General features: G+C 41.5%; 1 long non-coding RNA gene across 1 annotated transcript; it reads right to left on the bottom strand.

The window, feature by feature from the left end:
• Positions 1-265: 265 nt before the first annotated feature.
• Positions 266-3,658, bottom strand: LOC139803643 (uncharacterized). The gene is made up of 2 exons (XR_011729086.1): positions 3,587-3,658; positions 266-1,445 (listed from the first exon to the last, which is right to left on the bottom strand). It is a non-coding gene; the product is annotated as an uncharacterized lncRNA (long non-coding RNA).
• Between the last annotated feature and the right edge of the window lie 1,412 nt (positions 3,659-5,070).

The raw sequence follows: 5,070 nt of genomic DNA, 5'->3' as shown, positions 1-5,070 counted from the left end.
CTAAGCCAAGTTTGGAACCAAGACTTCACATGACAGCAGTGGAACAGAGAAAGGCTACTCCTGAACTATTAGTCACCAGTTTGCTGCTATCAGATTTTACTAACAAGAGGTGGCACTGGTACCTTGTTCTGAAACTACTGAAAAGTCATTAGCTGTGATTCAAAATCCAAAACCTGCTGCATTCCCTTTTAGCATCAGCCAAGAGATCATGACTTCAAAAGATGTATAATTAAAATTGGTTTAACAGGAAACCAAGAACCTCTAATCAGTCTAAGTCTGGGCTTTATTCCACAGAAAAGCAGAAAGGATTTATCCTGGGTATAAGCAGCATGCCAATAAATTGTGTGTCAGTAAGTGTCACAAGTAAGCAGATGAGGAAAAGAGAGTATGAAGGAGCAAATGGCTGAGCACAGAAGGAGCACAAAAAGCTACAGAACAGGGTCTCCTCGGGTTCCCTTGCATCTTCAGCTTCCAGGAGAGGAGGGCCCTGTGTCTTCTCTTGCCAAAGGCATTCTGCCCGTGGGCACGGAGCATCTTCAGTTGCTATCCCACCAATGGAACTCTGTCAAGGAAACATCAGGGTTAGCTCTGGGGAACAAGATCATCCTGCGTCATCCAAGGGAGGCTCCTTGTTCAGCCCTCAGAGAGGGAGGGATCAGCCTGTTGCCCTCCAGTAACCTCCTCCAGCCCAGAGTGGATCCTCTGTGTACAGCCACTTTCCAGTCCTCCAGATGGAAGAATGGGCCAGCCTTCAAGGAAAAAGGAGCAGACACAGACGGAAGGGATAAACCTAATGACAAGTTTCAGTTACAGAATCATTAAATACTTCACTGACTTAAAAGCTTGAAATAAATCATGTGGAGCCAGTAGGTTCAGATCCAGCATGATAAGGGACCATGAGCTGTGTATGGGCTGTCTCATGACATTAATCTAGCACTTAAGGCATATCCCTATTTCTAGTTGCAGTTACTTGCTAAAAAAAAAAAAAAAACCAAAACCAAACCAACAACCAGCCCAGATTCCTCAAAAGAATCTTGGAATAAGCAAAGAAGAGACCAATGCTTACAGTCCAGAGCCAGATCAACCCTTGCTGTGACTTCCCAAATTCCAAAAGCTGTGCAGCTCCCTGTGAAAGGCATCCATCACCCCTGTGGCTCAGAGCTGATATGGACAGTCCTCACTGTTTCAAGCAGAGTGGCTTCCTCGCTGGAATAAACATACAGAAGGTTGCAGGGCATGGACATGCTTCTGTGCTGCTTGTTGTGTTGGTGGCATTCCAACCTGCTGACTGGCAGTACTTCAGAAACTCGGTTGGGGTAGCCAGTCCTCTGTTAGTCTTCATTGTACAACACGTGTCTAGGATGTTGCTGCTGGATTTTCATTATCCTCTTGCTAAGATGTATCACTGTGCAGGAAGCAGCTTTTGGAATAGATGGCAAATGAGGCTGAAAATAATTTGAATGGAAAAGAGGGCTAAAATATACTGTTGCGATGTTTCTGAGTAAATAAAGATAAGACTGATGTAAGCTCCTCTGGCAGGGACATTAGCAGTGCCTCAGCAAATTAGTTCAGCACGAGAAAACTGACATGGAACGGAAACAAGGCATTCAAAGCAAGGATGTGCTTTAACTAGGCACGAAGCCGAAGTTATTTAAGAAGTGGACTTGGTTCCAGAATAGCTAATTCATTTCTCCTTATCTTCCCTTGGCAGAGGCTTAGCTGTGTAAAGACCACTTGATGTATGCCTGCTGCTTCCTCCCCTCTCCCCTGTTTGCCTTGCAGAAAACAAAAATTGGTTCTGTTGCAAATGACTCCAGTTCTCCATGGGCTGCAGAGAAGCAAACCACAGCCCATTGGGCATCTGTGACATCCCAGCACTCTGCAGTGCATGGCAGTATTGCACTTGCTCTAAGTTGCTGGAATACAAATACCAGTTCTAAGTATTATTTTTCTCATCACATTTGTATGTTGGTAAAAAGCCTAGTAAATACACATACATTGTCATAAAACCACTTTTCAAGTATAACTTCATTTGCTTAGCAAAACTCAACTGACTACAACTTTTACTGCCTGAATAATTTTTTTGTAGTGTAAGCCTGTTAAAAATTTTAGGGAGATACTGAAAGCAACAGGTTTGTTATTTGTAACATACTTGCTTATTCTCTGGTATTTAATTTTTTCAGCAGTTCATTTAGCAGAAGTAGTATTACATGGACAGAGATACTTAGAACATCCTGATGGATCATACAATCATAAAAATAGTCCTGGTCTATATTGATATTTAAAACAAAGTGGTCCCTGTTTATTCTATCTTGAAGCTTAAGTTTTAAAACATGGCAGAGTTAAGGACAGGCTTAGGCCAAACTGAGAATCAAGCTGGGTTAACTTTGCAACTGGAATCTCAGCAGGTATTCCAGGTCTGAGCTGTACAGCCATCAAAAAGCTGACCTGAGCTTTGCAATGTGTAGCACTGGTGACCAATATTCTGTAATAACTTTAAGCTCAGGTCTGATTACCAGTGTAGACCAAAGCTGCTACTCTTACCCTCTTCCTTTAGCTGATCAAGGAGAGCCTCTGTCTGTTCACCAAGGCTACAGTTCCCTTCTGCCTTCATAAATCTAAAAGTTGATGCACTCCTTTGTGCTTCTTTCTTCAGGCATTCTGTCACATCACAGTCAACCTTTGCACCTATCTTGCTGCAGCTCCTGTCCAAGAGTGGGAGCATAAATTCCCCAAAGTCATACAGCTTGATTTTCTCATTGTCATAGAAAATAGAAATAAGGTTTCTTCCCAGAACACTTCCTCTTGCTTCCTAGCTCTTCAGCCTGGCAGCATGCCAACTTGGCATGGTACCTTTTCTGGATGTTTTGCTGAACTGACAATATGTCAGTACAGATGATGTTAACTCAGACTCCAGTTTTACAGTTTGGTGATTTCCAGCGAATTTCCAGTAACCTCTCAGAAAACTCTTCTGTATTATTCATAGCTCTAAGCACCTCAGTTTTTTTTATCACCTTTTATTTTGTGATCTCTTCAAACAGGGTACTGAATCTGCTATATTTGTCTAGTAACAAACTGAGTACATTTCCAGGAGTAAGTAAAACTAAGTATTTATAACCAACTAGGACACAATTTTCAGCAATTTAAGACAAGCAGTGGTGGTTACCTTTGAGTTATGAGTTAGAGAACTGACAGATTCTGCTACAAAAGCAGTATCCATGAATGACTCCTCAGTGGAAAATATGGGTTGTCAGCTTATTGCTAGCATCTGTTACAGCAAAGGCAGTGACATTTTAAAATACTAAACCCAGTTGGTAAGTTACTATTTTAGAACAGATGTATAAATTCAGCACACTTTCATCAAAACCAGAGCATGCATCTAGCAAATTGGAACTTGATGTCAGAGTAAACATTTGCACAATGAATACAAACAAGGAACATGAAAGAGTTCTGTGTCATTCTTTTAGTAACTCAGGACTGGAGAGGCTAGGGGCAAGAAAATGTTTCATTCTGGCTTTCTTGGCTGAAGAGACAAATTCTTCCCTAGAAAAAGGCCCACGTGTGCAAACCAGAAACTGATAGCTACCTTGCCATATGTGGTCTGAGTTAGGCAGCATCTTTCATGGTGAACTGCTCATGAGGAATGAGTTTGTTCAGCCCTAGAAGCTTTGAAATGTATAGACTGGTAGATGTAAGTGAGCATGAAACCTCTGTTAACCTCGTGGCTGCAGCTTCTAGTGCCAGGAACACTCATGAAGAACATTCCTGCTCAGTTACAGCACACCAAAGGACAGCAGTAACTCAAGCACAGAACAGCAACAAACTGTACAGCCACAGAAACCTTGGTGTGAAACAGTTAAAAATAGGTGAGTCATGTCTTTTCAAGAACTGAAGGACTAGCTGTGAAAAGCTCTACTGACTTCCAGGGATCCAGGCTGTAAACAACACAACACAGCTCAGGCTCAGGACAGTGTAATGTATCTGCTGGGTACAAATCTTCCACATGGCCAGCATCGGGTGAGGTGCTTGTCAAAAAGGCATCTGCAGCTGTTCCCTCTTCAGGCTGTTTACTCTACAGGAGGATTTACCATCTGTGCAGAAAAACAATGCACACACCAGAAAGCAGTCTGTCAGATGAAGTCTAGTCTCGTGGCTGAAGCACAGGACAAGCAGTCAGGAGATTTTGATTCTATTTATTGCTTTCCTAGTGGCTTCCAGAGTAAATAAGGGGAAATCACTTCACTGCTTTGTGTCTTGTTTTCCTCCAAGACACTACTTTACCTTATTAGCAGTATGAATACCCATTGTGTTTGCATTACTGTTGTTTGGATTGCAATGCTAAAGCAGAAGGAAACAAGATGTATTTCCAAAGATTTTCTGAAGCTTCAGGAATAGTGGGTCAACCTTTCTACTGCAGCAAAGTTAAAGGTCTGTAAACTATACCCAAGCAACTTAAAAGCCGTCCAAGAGTCCCTGTGCTCAATTCTCTGTCAAACTCAGCATAGTAAAGAAGTGATCTTTTACAGTTCACGGTAATGAGAACACTAGAAATACATGACAAAAAAGACAGATCAAATTTGTTCAGTTGAGGCAATACAAATGACCAGACACTGGGGATTTTGATATTCTACCCTGATTTTTTCAGCTTTGGCAATTGAACAGCACTGAAAAGTCAAGATATCCCTTTATATAATATATTGCCTTCTTCAGAACAGATCTTTTAATTTTTTTTTCTAAATCAAAGCACTACTGTGGAGGGCTCAGCATTTCATGTCAGCTTTCTGCGAAAAGCACTGAGTTCAGAATGTACAGTTCCTAGTGCTACCAGGCTTTGGAAGCACAGTAATTTCACAAATTGTCCCAACAGTCATACGAAATTGATCTCTAGAGTTTGCTTAAATATTTCAAGGGTTTCCTGGATTGCCCTTACTCTGGGATTAGCCCTGAGTCTATACAGAAATTATGAAGGAGATCATGAATGGGTCTTCACTGATAACATTTCTCTAAAGCCAAACAATATTGCCTAATAAAACACACTTCTGGAGCAAGACTGAATATGCAGCACAAATA

Source organism: Heliangelus exortis, chromosome 16, assembly GCF_036169615.1.
Source record: "Heliangelus exortis chromosome 16, bHelExo1.hap1, whole genome shotgun sequence".
NCBI classification, from domain to species: Eukaryota; Metazoa; Chordata; class Aves; order Apodiformes; family Trochilidae; genus Heliangelus; species Heliangelus exortis.
This window is presented reverse-complemented; position numbering and strand designations above follow the sequence as displayed.